We start from the raw sequence: 14,768 nt of genomic DNA on the forward strand, positions 1-14,768 counted from the left end.
CTGCGGCCCCCCGGAGCCGCGGGAGCCCGGCGGGGGATGGCAGCACGGATCTCCTTGGGAAGGCAGGGCAGGGAGGGGAGGGAAGGGAATGGAGGGAAGGGGGGTGCCTGCCTGCCGTCTCCAGGCGGTACAGGCAGCGTGATCAGAGCGCTAACACAACCGCCTGTGTAATTACATGTTTCTGGGAAGTGTGTTAGCTCCATGGGGAGCTGAGTCCATTTGGAGGGGAGGAGGAGGAGGAGGAAGAGGCTTTCTTTGAGGGGGGGCTTGAGGTGAAAAGGGTCAGTGAGTAACCCGGCTCTCGCTCGAATGTGATAAAGGTAATTGTTGCTCTCAAGTGAGCACCGGGTGCTTCCTGGCTGTGGCTGCTCTCATTGCTCATGTCTGTGTTCTGCAGGCGTCTGCCCTCCCGAGCAGGCGAAGCAAGGCTTTGCGAGGAGAGGAGAGGTTTCACTGACCCTGTTGGAAGCGGTACGTGGCGATATTTGACGTTATCTGCGCTAGCATCACCAGGGCAGGGAGGAAGATGCAGAGTCAGGGGCACGGCACTCCTGTGCTACCTAGGATTTATCTAGGTGGAGTGAGGACCATGGCAATTAAGAGCAATTAATTACAGTCCGCGAGCTGGGGCAGGGGGAGGATGGCTTGGACCTAACCTGTCATGTAGGTGTTTGATACATGTCCTATGCTGCTGCTGCTGCTTTCTGTGGTGGCGTGCGCCTGAGCTTTAAATATCCTGCAGTTCCCGATATCTTGTTTCTCCAGCCGGCTCTCTGTTTCATTTTCCTCTTCTCTCTAGTGTAAAATTTGGCCTAGCTTAAGCTTCTTTCCCTGGCTGTGAAGGTTATTTCCTTCCCTCCTCTCCTCCCCACCCCCTCATCCATCCTCTCCTCCTCTTGCAAATGCTCTCCGACCCTGATTTGGGGTTTCTCTCCCTGCAGTTAGCTGTGGGCTCTGTGGATGCTTTGCTGTGACGGAGGGCCAGGGCTGACCAAGTCGTGGGGAGGATTTGTATGTGGCAAGAGAGGAGATGGCTGTGCAGCGTGCTCCCGAATCTGCTCTGAGCTTGCTGATGGTAAGTGCTTGCTGAAATCCATTTGGAAAAGGGGGGTGGGCGAGGGGAGCTGCACCGCATGGATTCAGGGCTCCAAATCCACAGGAGGATTTTGTGCGAGCCGGTGCTTGGCTTTTACAGGTCCCAGGGAACTTTGCAAAAGGCTCATCTGGGGCTTGCACGGAGACATTCCTCCCACGGTGGGTTTTAGCACATCTGGACCAATGCTCGAGGCAGGATTTTGAAGTCACCTTTCCGGCAGAGCTGGCACTTGCCATCAGGGTTTATCCCGAGCAGCAGATTTCATTTTGCTCATTAAATCTGTGTCTTGAATTCTCATGTCCCCCTGCCCTTGCTGATTGTGAGACAACTTAAAAGATGAGAGGGAGAGCTTGATTTCTCTGCTGGTTGGGAGGCATGTTACCAGACTCAGCTGTGGTATCACTTGGGGTATGGTCCTCTAATGCAGTGAATTCGACTTGCTGCAGAGTGTGTCAGATCTCCTACTGACTGCAGACCACAGGGTAATGACTGGTATTTATCTGAGCTATTTGCTACAACATGTTGAGCCACTGACCTACTTCTGAAAGTTCTGCATATTTATAATATTTTAAAGAAGATTATTTAGCAGAACACGTGGCTGACTCTAGAAACATGCCAGTGTCCTGCTGCAATTAAAATAAACCCTTTTGGTGGGGTATTAAAGAGTTGCTTAGCTTTACTGATTTTATTTTTTTTCCTCTCTGGTACTTCTGTTGCCATTTTCTGTGCAGCAGCATCAGAGATGGTTTTAGTGTAAGATCTCTGCTGGATGTTTTTCTGCCTAAATGTCACTGTAACATTTCCACTGGAGAGTTGTTCTAAGTGTCATGTGTTTGTGTGCACATGTGCGTGAGAATGCATAGATTCATAGGCATTATATACATATTTATATAATTATTGTCATTACTACTGATCTGTCTTCTGATTACATTAGGAAATGGTCTCTAGCACTCAGAGACATGATGAGTTTAGTAAAGGGAATGCTGCAGGATAAGAGCCCTGCTGTGCCTAAGGTTGTTAACAAAGGTCAAGTTGAGAAAAGCAAATTTTATGTCCATTACTCAAAATGCTAAACATGCTATTAAACCTCCGCATGGTTTGTTTTATATTTGTCAGTGACTGACTTGCTGTGCAAGCCCATTTTATTTCCTCTAGCTTACCTCTGGCCTTCCTGACTTTCTAAGCGACCTCTTTCTAATTTCTCTTTGAAAAACAAATTGATGAGTGTCCGTAACCCCTGTGTCATTGTTTGGGCTCTGTGTGCTTTTAGTTTCAGTACCCTCTGAATTCTCCAGTAAAACCTCTCTTTCCTCAATCTCTTTACTCCTTGAACAGACCTTGTCAAACTTCAGTGCAGTGCCAAGCTGTCAGCACATTTTCTCTTCTAAATTGTGGCTTTCTGTGGCTACATGGCCTTGCTCTGGTTGTTATTTTTAGCTGTGTTGGGTGTTTCTGCAGCTCTGGTCTGTATCCAGGGCTCTTTGGGTCTTTTCACCTTGGGCACAGACCCACGTGGGTTGGGTTGGGGGTCCACAGCCAGATGGGTTCCTGCCTTTGACCCTGCGGATGGCTGGGGGGTGCTAGGGGTGGAGATGTATTTCTGGGTTGAGAATGGATTCATCTAACAATGGGCTCTGCTCCAGAACGGTCTGGTACTAGAGGTGGGTTATAGGTCTGGAGAAGGTGATTTGCTATGGAAAATGCTCCACTTCGCAAGCTGCTTCTTTTGCCTTGGGTTTTTCTTGGGTCGTGGATGAGCTTAGTTAGTTAACTACAGAAACATCATCCTTTCCCCTCTGCTCTGCCTTGGCTTTGATTGCATGCCTGAGCAGGCTACCCTTGAATCAATAATAAATTCTTGCATAATTCATCCCACAATTAGCAGCTATAATGGCATCTCTTCTAAAACTGCCACCCTCCAGAGATTCAAAGATTAGATGTCTTTGGGAAGTCCACAGAAGTAGATTTTAATACTTCAATGAGAATTCTCCAGTGAGAGAATTTTCTTTTAACAGTGAGAAGTATTTCAGTACTGCATTTCCCCTGCAATAGGATGCAGAATGTGCATCCAACCATCCACTTTTCATGAGACATAATCAGCAGCAGCATTTGGCAGTGCTGCATCATAGTCTGAAAATATCTCCTTCTCAATGGGGTACCTCAGAGCACTTTGTGCTGCAAATAAAGAAACCAAGGTACAAAGCCATTAATTGCCTTTCCTGGAATTTAATACGCTGAGTGTTCCAACTCAGGAGTTTGCTGATCCCAAAATTGTTTTTGGTCGATGAGCAAAATATGGACATCTCTGGGCTGTGGGGTTTCTTTCCTATAGAAGGACCATTCATAGGACATGGATATCTAGCACCAGCATGCACCAACAGAGAGCTGCTCACAGGACCAAGTGGCATTTCAGTGTGCCAGCTGTGCTGACAGCTCATGACTTACTTGTGTCCAGTAAATGCTGCCCAGGACATGGTGTTGGCATGGCCCAGAGCACCTCCCAGCTGCACATCTTGTGCAGCCATTATCTCATTACACCTGCAGTCTTGGCTGGACAGATCCCACCTCTCTTTCACAAAAAAACCAAAACAAAACAACAAATCAAACAAACAAACAACCAAAAAAAGGTGCTATATAATTAATTAACCTAAATTGAATTTCTTTTATTTATCTTGTTTTCTAGCCAGTTCAATACTCTGGTATGTTTTTTACCCCTTGTTTATAGTGATTATTTCTTCTTTTTTTTTTCTCCCAGACCAGGGAAAAGGCTCAATGAAGGAGAATTTCTGTCTTAAGCATATATTTTCCTAAAATAAAGATAATGTTTTCATACAAAGACTGCAGCCTGCAAATATAACTGCAACTTGTCCACTCTGGTAAAAATCTTGTACTACAAATGACTCTGGAATGTGCCTGGTCTGCAGGACTCCTGCCTCTACCTTGCTTCAGAAATCACAGGAGATGAGGGATGTTGCCTGGTTCAGCATGAAGGAAATTGGGCAGAACTGTGCCCAAAGTGACTCTGCCTGTAGTATTATCAAATTATTAAAACAGAGCTTCCTCAGCTTCTGGGAATCAAGAGAGAGGAGCATCTAAGCATGAAATAGGAAATACCATGTCTTGTTAGGTCTGATAACACCTGCTGTGTTAAGATCATTAATACTGATGGGAGTGATACCAATAGGTTTTTATGCCTTATTAGAATATTGTAAAATTTTAAAGCTGCAGACATATTGATTACACATATTTTAACAGCACAATAAGTTACAATACCTGGTGTCTCCTGAGACAGCACTACTGCATCTTATGAAAATACATCTTAGGGACTTGACTTTCAAACTATTCTAGGTCATAACACTAGCACTAATTAATCTGTGTTAAGTGACTACAGAGGTTCCAATGAGTAGCATATATAGCTCGATGTTTACCAATTAATCTAAAATGATCTTAAAATGGTAGGGAAGAGAAGCACAGTTCTCTGTTTGTAGTAAAGCTGCAGCTTCTGGCTTCAGCTAGCTGTTTTCACCCTCTCCATTAAGATGAAGTTTTTCCCTATTTATAATCCAGCTTTACTCTTTCTGATCTGTATATACAAATACTTTCCTTGAAGAAATAACAATATAACATTAGAAAATAGATACACTTGTAAATTCATGGTAACTGCTTGGTGTTTGGAGGAGCATCATTAATTTCAGGGCTCTGTGTGATGCTTTATGTGCTGAAATTCATCATTTTGGGTCTGAGTTACATCCAAGCTGAGGCTGGAATAGAAGTGCATGTGAGATTTCCTAAGTTACCTTCATTACATGGGACTTAGTTGCCTCTATAGGTCAAGGAGAAAAAGGCCAGCAGGGAATTTGGAGCCTTAGCTCAGCCTGTGGTGTTCACAATGCCCAGGGTGAACGGGGAGAGATTGGGGGGCCAGTGCAGTATTGAGGCTGCTGACCTTGGTGTTTCCTTGTTCTACTGGGAGGCAGACACCTGCACCAGAAAGATGTGAAAACTTCTCCGTTTCTAAACTGTGTCAGAAATAACTGGCATTTGAGTGTCATTGTCCACTGAAAATCCCAGATTTCTGATGTGATTCCAGTCCTCCTCTTAAAGAGAGGGCTCTCCTGAATCATCCTTCCATCCCTCAAGCAAAGCTACACTGGAGTCCTCAAAACAATGTGAATCTCCTTGATCTGATAATTTTTCTGGAGTGTAGGAATGAACTCTGCAGATTTGCTCTTAAAACACACTCCAAGATTTGACTGTATCCTTACTAAACCCTGTGAGGGCCATGGCCTGCTTGGTTGGCTTCTGAGGTGTTGGACTTGACAACATTCCAGATATTCCATAAATTATTTCATATGTTTAACTGCTACGTTTTACGTCTGAAGTCTGCTCTTGGGAAGACAAATTCGGTAACTAAAATGATATAGAGCTTCCAAGCCCCATTTAGACCTAGGACTGCTCCCTCCCCCATAAAGCTGTGTTCTGCCCCCCTCGAACCTCTCGACAGATTGCAGCAGCACAGCTCAGCTTGGAGGATCATATTAAAACCTTTGGGAGCAGCAAGGTTACAGAGGAAGGATGAGGTCATTTTCTGCCTCTCTCATCTCAGGCTTAAATTATTTCTGTGTTGACAGCGTGCAAAAGCCCCTCGACATTCAAACCTCCTCGCTGCAGCCTCCTCTCCAGCCGCCGCTGCCCTGGAAGGTCAATGCTGGGCGCGCTCTTTCCAGGGATACAATCCCGGCTCGCTGCTTTCCGTGGCGGGGAGCTCAGTGCCGCCGGAGCCGATGCTGGGGCAGGGCGAGGTGTCCGCAGTGTGTGACACAGTGCTGGGGCAGGGCGAGGTGCCGCAGTGTGTGACACAGTGCTGGGGCAGGGTGAGGTGTCCGCAGTGTGTGACACAGTGCTGGGGCAGGGCGAGGTGTCCGCAGTGTGTGACACAGTGCTGGGGCAGGGCGAGGTGTCCGCAGTGTGTGACACAGTGCTGGGGCAGGGTGAGGTGTCCGCAGTGTGTGACACCGTGCTGGGGCAGGGTGAGGTGTCCGCAGTGTGTGACACAGTGCTGCCGGCTGTGAGCAGCATCGCCGGGCAGCGCTGACGCCTGTCCCCAGGAGCCCGCTGCTCTGACAGCCGGCCCTCTTCAGCGCCACGCCCGACACTCGGTGTGTGGGGACAGCAAGGGCTCCTCCGCCGGGCTGCCCTCACAGACAGCTGCGCCGTGCGGGTGTGTGGGCTCCACCGCCGCCTCGCCGGGAGCTCAGGGCGGGAGATGGTGATGTGCCGCCGCACCCGGAGGTGGCCGGGGAGGATCCGTGCTGGCAGGAATCTCCCCTCCTCCCTGCCTCTGTCCTCGCTCCAGCCAGGCAGCAATTTGCTAATGGGCTTCAGTCGCTGAGCTGGTTGCTCTTTTAGAGGATGAGATGAGAGGAGCGAATTCATGCTCGGTGCCGTGTGGTTGCAATGCTACCGTGGACTGGGAATTTAGCCATTTCTTGTTGGTAATTTCCCCTGTAGCACTGAATTATTTCTGAACTTTACTATTTGCCTTTGTAAACTTGCAGTAAGTCTTCGAACACAGTGATTTAATTCAGCTAAATGAGATTAAACACTCCCTGGGATTACTCTTGGCTTCCCTGTGGTGGATGTCACCTTTGAGCCATCTGAGCTGCACGACTATAAAACTGTTATCCTTCTATTCTGCTCTAGTGCATGCCATCAATTTTCTTTTCCTTGTCCCTCTGCTTGAGCTGCCATTGAAGAAGCAGACCGTAATGTTTGCACATCTGAATTCTCACATTTATTACTATGCCCTAAAAAAGAAGAGCAATTACTGGTTTATCTCTTTTTTTATTTTTCTTTTATTATTGCATGGCTTTTCGTTTGTATTCCAGCCGTTCATAAAATTATCTCATCAGAGATGTGGTCATTGATTCTATTTTTTTTCCAATGCTATAGAGCATTGCTATTTGTGGAAGAGAATTAATGGGCACTTGAGTAAATGATCATTATGATTAATTGGAGCATTTCTGCAATTAGAAGAAAAGTAACATATTAACAAGTTGAAAAGATCTCTAAATAAGTCAACTCCTTTTGACAGTATATAAAAGAATCATATCACTTTGGCTTTTGAAAAATAAAATGCATTGGGAAACTTGACTGATATTCCTAAACTAAACTAAAATGTTAAAAATGCTATAATTGCCCTAGTAAAGATGCAAGGTTATGAGTAGCTATTAATACATAAGAGGGACTTGTGGCATTGGACAATTGCAACTTTTCCCATTCTTCGCCTTCTGGTTACAAATGTCATACTTCTGTAATTACTGTACTCATAATTTCTCAGCATGGCAGTGATCCAGCCTGCTGACAGGCTACTGTGGTTAGCGCATCAGAGCTTGGAAATGTATGGAAGTCCGTGTGGATCCCTCCTCAGCACACCCCATGAAAATGCAGAATTTTGTGGTGTGGCACCTGAAGCTGCTGTGCTCAGGTGGCCAGTCCTGCCAGCACGAGCCACAGCTGCTTTATGTCTTGCTGAAAAAAAAAAAGCCACCACAGTTGGGTGACCCCCCACCAAAATCTGGTTGGGGGACATCAGTCAGAGAGACTGGATGGAAGTTTGGGCTTTCACCAGCCAGCACACTGTTCCCAGTTTCCTGAAACCACCACAAAGGCTGCCAGGGAACGTGTGTTTCTGGCTTTGCCATCATGGGCAAATCTTGGCTAAACACCTCGCTATGCTCCTCCAGACAGACACATACATTTTACCCCCACATGTTGTAATTTTCTCTACTTTTAACTATCAGCAAGCACAGAAACTTGCAGAAGTGCACTGAAATCAGCAATTTCACAAAGAGGTTATAATGGCACTTGATACAGGTTAACACGTGGCCAGAGTCTTATCAACCATGTGCTAATGTATTAATGAATCTTATCAACCTGGCTGACGGTTCAGCCTTTGCAGAGAAGTGGCTAAAATTAATTAGCAAGACCGCTCTTCAGAGATGTTTTGTAAAGCAAAAGGTTTAATAAGGAAAAATAACAAAATAACAAACGTTACAGAAAACAAAATGATAAGCCGAGCGCAAGTGTCTGCTAAAACACTTCAGAAAATCTTTCACTTCCTTTGGGTTCCTTCCTAAATACTGAATGTTCTAGGAGGGACAATCTGGCTTGCAGGCAATAGAGATACAGGGTTTGAAGAATGGTGACAAAGTCCTGTAGATGCTTCCCTTGGTACTGAGCCAATCCTTTTCAGTACAGCAAAGACGTTTCTGGCTTCTACTTGAAGGGGAGAGTATTAAACTTTTCCCTATGTGGAAAACACTTGCTGGGTCTGTGGGGTGCATCCCTACAGGCACTGGGGATCAAACTAAGCTGAACCCATCATGCTTTTCAAGAGATATGAATTTTCTTGTTTAAATGAATTCTTGAACTGGCCTGAAACTGCAGCTCTCAAAGCATGTGAGCAAAGTAGCTGCTTGCTTTTTTTGAAGGGTCTTATCGTATTAGGGAGTCCTGCTTCCGAGCCCTGTTAGCATGCACTTGTCCAGCAGCAGAGACCAAGTCTTTATGGAAGGCACTGAGATACCAGTGTTCCTTGAGAAGCCTCCCAGGCACAAAGACACCCACAGAGTCTGTATTTCATGGAAACAAAAGCCACAGTGAATGCCAGAAACATATTTAGAGGAGTGGATCGAAGGCACAGTCTGATCAGTTTTTTGCATCCTTCACGGGATTGAAGCTGGTAATTCCTAAATTAAAGCCAGCAACTCCTAGAGCTAGCTGTAGTGCCCGGCCTTAGCTTTTTAGGTCCCCCAAAACCTGGTGATAGTGCTGAAATACAGACAACTGACCAGGAACAATGGCACTTGAGCCCACAGTGCTTGGTTTTCAGAGGATTTTGCAAAAGCCTTGCTGAAACAATAAAATGTAAAGAATGAACATAAACTGGGAGAGCACAAACCTGGGTGCAAAAAAAATCTACTCCAATATTTTTGTAAATCTGTTGCAGAGATTTTGGAGCACCGCAAAGTTTGCTAAAAGCAGGGTAGTCCTTTCCCTTCCTGTCATTATTCCATCACACACTGCCCATCACTTGCCAGTGAAGGGATGTTCTCTGCAGTGTGTCCCTCACTGTTCTCCCTTCTCTCAATCCATTTACAACCACCAGAGAGATGAAAATTATTTTTAGGGAGGCTTTCCTAGCGCAGAAGCAGAATTCATACAGAGCTTTGCTCCACAATATTTTTCTGTCTGTGGGCAGGCTGTGATAATCCTTGTATTGCAAGACACTCGGCTTTGGCTCCCCGTAATTTGCACAAAGTTAATGGAGGAGTGTTGTAGAACATATGTTTGGCTTAATATAGGTTCAAGGGGTTTTTTAGTCTAATATACTAAAATAAAATCCAGGACACCTTCACAGTAAATAAGACTGACAAATTTTTCATTTTTTAATAATATGAGGCTAATTGAGCCGTAGTGGTCAGAGCACATTGTATTTCCTGGTAATTAATTGCTGGCTGCAATAGTTGACTGCATAAAACTATGCCTCGGGCCATTAACCCCAGGTCGTTAGTACTCAAGGAAATGTCTAGTGAAGGTCATTATTACAGCTGCTATATAAGCTATTATAATAGAAAAGATTTGGCATGAGCTTTTCAAGAACCCATTTTACTTCTTCTGGTCTCATTTCAGAGATTTGGGTGCAAAGGCTGTTCCCAATTATTCTGCATTTACATTCATTTTCAGGGGTTTAGAGTTTGCCCACTTTCGTGAAAACAGAAATCATTTAATTGGAGTGTTTGAGAGGTTGCTCATTTAGCTTTATGTGGCCTGAAATGTTGGCTTTCCCAAAAGATTGACATGGATTTGTGCTGTCAGTCTCAGAGGGATGGACAACGACTGAGTGAAAAACCATCAAATCCCTTGTGTAGGCTTCTTCAGCAGCAAGGCACAGGCTCTGGGTGGGTGGCTGTGGGGCAAATGGGGAAGCTGTTGCACCATGGGGAACCACTGGTATTTGTGTCCTGATGTCTCTGCTTTGGATTGGGTATCCAAGGTGATGGACCAAAATCAGTCTTCTTGTGTAAAACAGGCTTTCTTATGCTTGTGCTGTTATCTCTGGAAGGGCTTCCTACTCCCAGATCAAGAAGGAGACTCAGGGAGATTTGTGTTTGTGCTGTCCCTCAAACTGCTCTGTAGCTCAGAGTTCCCAGAGCAGCAGAATGATATTGCTACTGAAAAATGAAATTATGAAACCACTGTTGTGAGGATTAATTTATTTCCTCCCCTGGTATAGTTGAAAATTCCTTTTTGTTGTTGTTGTTCAAGACAAAGTGCTAATGGAACAAAAAATTAACGAGAAACATTTTTTAGTACTTTGCTTTAACAAGATATTTGTAACAATAGCACTTATTTACTGCCTTAAAAATTTTAAACAGTTTTATGTTGAATGCTGTTTCCTCTAATCATGTGCTTAAAATGGGGTGAGTATTTTGCACAAACCACAGTCCTGAATCAATATTATGAGACTGCTGGCTCTAATGACGTTGTGAGGAAGCACTTCAGCTCTAAATAGACAAAATTACAGACTGCAGAAGATACAGTGATGGCAAAAGAAAAAGGATGGGGGAGTTTTGTGATCTGCTGATGTTCCGAGCAGTGTTCCATTTTTTTCTTCCCCACTTTGAAATTTTGGTTTGGAGTCAGGAGTTGAATGAAGAATATGAAAATATCTATTTTGCCCTCATGATCAATACAGAAACTTATTTTGTTACCATGCTTTACCATTCTTATATAAGCAAAGGCTTACTTGTTCAGAATCCCCTGCTGATGGAGTGCCCTTCTTCAGCTCTCTTCCTCTGGATCTAATATAATTCACTGTCTTGGAAGAAATAATAAACTAACCATGCTGCTTACATTGATTCCAACATTAATGTTTTTGTATTGTGGGAATGTTTTGAGCTATTCTTCCGTCAAAGCCGTGCTACTAGACTAGGATTTTCTGATTTTTGGATGTCCCACTTAAATTTGAAGATCTAAATAAAGAATTATCCATGTCAAGTTTCTGTGAAAGCTTTGATGCACCAGTAGGAATTAAACCTTAGCTGCAAAGTCCGGAGGCACCTTGTTTCTTGTACATGCATCCTGTTTAGAATGTTCCTGTTTGATTTGTCTCTGTTTAGGGATTACACCTTCCAAATACACGTTTTAAGATTAGCTTCCTAAACTTCTTCCAAGAAAATGCATACATGCTCACATTGCAAATAAAATGTGTCTGCTGTGGCTAACCATGAATATATTTGGGGGAGAGAGGAGGAAATGAGTGCTATCCACTGGCATGATGAAATGTAAACTGATTGCAGAGTTACTGAATATTTTAAGACTGTATAACCATGCAGACAAATTGAAAAACCCAGCAGTTTTGTATATGATGGGAGTAAGGAACAAATCCTATTTGAAATTTGCATCACTGACTATAATAAAGCAGGGGTGGCTTAATTGCCAAAGCTTTTGCAGATTGAATAATATAGTAATCTCTTATGAGAGTCAGTTTTAATTTTTAATAATCTTTAATTAAGTAAGCATTCACAACACATTCGGTATTTGGGCATTAGCACAACAGTCTCTGGGTAGTCAATGTCATTCTTTCACATGCAGGCTGGTGTCAATTGATTTTCCATGGTCAGTAGCTGTAGTTGAGTCTGTTTAAGTTCCGTAAAACTTCCCTCGTTGCACAAAATCATTCCTGTCTGAGGGAGAAGGATTTGAGTTCTCTGCTCTTAGGATCATGCAGGGAATAGAGTGTAAATCTATATTATTCTACTTATCTCCATGACATTTCCAATTTCTACAGATGCAATCAAAAGAATTTGTCTCATTGATCTTCAAACTCTTTGACAATTTCACACTCTGAGCTGAGCGGTGTGAGCTGTTCAGTTGCCCCATTGCTTTTCATCAATAAAAGTTTTCACCTAGATCAAGACAGCACGTTTGCTTCACATGAGCTGTGCATCTTGAAGATTGTTATTGGTTTACTGGTGGAATATTTATCTTCAAACTGAAATGAGTTCTTAGATGAGTCATTGCGCACATACCCTCTCCTGATATTTTTAGGTGCTAAAGCCACTATTTCAATGAGGCTGGGTTGGAGAAAATTGTCCATAATGTTTTGGATGTACAATTAAAGTGCCATCTGCGTCTGTGATGCAGCAGATGTATAATTGATATTCACTGCTGATTTGCCTCTTGATTTTCTGCAGACATTGAATGCTGTAATTGTTTATACAGTATGATCCTGAATACCCATGTGAGAATTTTCCTCCTCACGTGTTCCTAACAGAAATATCACTACCATTCTCAATACTCATGAGATGGATTCGTTAAAAGATAATTTGCAGATAGCTGAGCTAAAATCTTGCAGAAATCTAGTGAGTAAGTAAAAAAACAAGTTTTCAAAAGGAGTGGCTTGTTCCCATAGGATCATGTTTTAATATAGGAGAGCTTGTTGGGGGAATGTAAAATGCTGATGCAAAATCTGGTTACCTTTGTACACTGATTCCAATGCAGGTTGTAGCTAGGAATGAAAAAAGAGTAGTTTTATTTCCCCTCCTTTTTTTTGCAAAGATAGAAACATTCTTCAGGGGAAAAATTTTATGTAGAGTAAAACCAAAAGGTCAACTGTAACATCAAAAGAACTATTTTCTCTAGGGCAAAGACTACTTAATAAAAAACAGAGATAGAAACCACAACAGTAAATTCTGAGCAGACATGAAAACAGAGGTATGCTACTTTTTATTTTCCTTTTTTTTTATGCACTGTCTTTCCAGTTCAAAATTCAATCACTAGAATCTCAATCAATCAGCAGGTGTTAATTTTACCCTGTGACAGGTTTTTAAGGTTTTTCCTCTGGAGAATGCTCTAGACCTGAATCTGCTCACACTGAAATAAAAGCAAAATGTGACCAGTCACCTCAGTGCCAGGAGGCTAGTGGCTCTATTTTATATTGCTGCCATTCTTTTTGACAACAGTGGCTTTTAAGCACATTAGTCAAACTCGCTATGAAGTGGCAATGATTGTCCAGGGCTTTACATTTGGCTTCAAAGGAAAGAAAAATTGGTGATACAGACCCTGAATCTGGCTTTGCTGCAAGTGACATTTTGAATGATCTTTTCTTAAGCCCATGCCTGGCTCCCAGGAAGAGTGAGCTCTCTGGGCACCCAGAGAAACCAAGGCCCATTTTGGTGCAACTTGTTCCCTTCCTGTGACGCGTTGGCTGAACTCAGTGTAATCCAGAAGGATCCCTTGTGTTTTCCCAAGGCTGAACATTAGGTCTCATATTTCAGTGTCTTTGATGGTAGCGGTGTAGCCATAGATAAAGGACATCATGCTGATGGTTACAGCCCGTCACTCCTCTGGCAGCCTGAGCAAAGGACCAAGCGAGGGGCTGAGGTCAGTCTGGTTCTGTTCAAGTTTCTTTTCACATCTCTGTGGCTGTCTGCAGGAATCCACTAAGCCAAAGAAAACCAGGGAGACAATGCAGGAGAATTTGACGGTGTTAATGCTGTTGAACATTTGCAGCAGGGAGAGGAACTGCTTTTCTCCACGAGTCATTTAGCCACAGCCTTGATGGGTGCTTTGGGATAAACACCAATAGAAATTCAGCTACAGCACAAAGTAGGGGTGATTTTACCCACATTTCTTCTTGTTGAGATCTAACTACGCTCTACATCATGGAGAGATGACAAGATGTGAGGGGAAGACATTTCAGACTGTTGCTCTTGTGTTCTTGAGGACTTCATTTTAAAAATTTATTTCCTGTATCTTTCTCTCGTTCGTGTAACAAGCTGTTGGCTATGTTTATTGCATAGAGATTCATCTTCAGGTTTGGTTTATACCTACTGAGAAGTTCACTCCTGAAGGGGAGGTTGCAGGCTCACAGCAGATGCTGGGCAGTGCTTGGGTTAAGCACACAAGAAATTAGGAGATATTATGATAGAGAAGGGTATGCAGAGTGGACTGGACTGTGATTAAACAGAGCTGAAACTTGGTACAGAGGTACAGAGCCAGTATGAAACTGAGATCCCAGATCGTGTGAACAGTAGGTTGAGCACCTCCTTGTGCTAACTCAGCAATACCACTGTCTCGCTGCTACCCTCTTGGATGAAGTGTGGCTTATTCTCTTAATTGCACTGTACTACATATAAATAAATCATCCATAGAGAGATTGGTTCTGTATATTAGTCACTGGCTGGATGAAGTGCTCAGTTCCTGTTAACATAAAGTGTCAACAAAATGAGTATTGTATCACTGTTTAATTCACATGCTTCAAAATGAGACTCCAAAGAAAAATTAAAGCTTTTATTCAAATGAAAAGGTGAAAATTAACCTTCACTGGTTACTTACCAGATTTGCCATTCCTAAAAATTACTTGAATATACAGAATTGCTTTCTTTTCAGTAGCATGAAGGACTAAGAGGCTGTAGCAGTGGAGGAGAGAGCTGCAGTACCATTTGGAAGTGGGAATTCAAGGAGGTGCTGGCTGCAGCTCCTGCAGCACGTTTGTGTTTGGTATAGGACAGGGGGTAGGAAAAGAGGAGAACTCATCCTTGGAGCAGGGCTGTAGAACACATGACTCCTGTCACCCAGCTGGGTGCTTCCCAAACCAGGAGAC

General features: G+C 43.5%; 1 long non-coding RNA gene across 2 annotated transcripts; it reads left to right on the plus strand.

Moving 5' to 3' along the window:
* Positions 1-219: 219 nt before the first annotated feature.
* Positions 220-2,199, plus strand: LOC136361987 (uncharacterized). 2 transcript variants are annotated; one of them, XR_010743710.1, is made up of 3 exons: positions 220-471; positions 942-1,075; positions 1,196-2,199. It is a non-coding gene; the product is annotated as an uncharacterized lncRNA (long non-coding RNA). The 2 variants fall into 2 exon arrangements; XR_010743711.1 differs by having other exon boundaries at positions 220-320.
* Positions 2,200-14,768: the final 12,569 nt, after the last annotated feature.

This window comes from Sylvia atricapilla, chromosome 5 (assembly GCF_009819655.1).
Source record: "Sylvia atricapilla isolate bSylAtr1 chromosome 5, bSylAtr1.pri, whole genome shotgun sequence".
NCBI lineage: Eukaryota > Metazoa > Chordata > Aves > Passeriformes > Sylviidae > Sylvia > Sylvia atricapilla.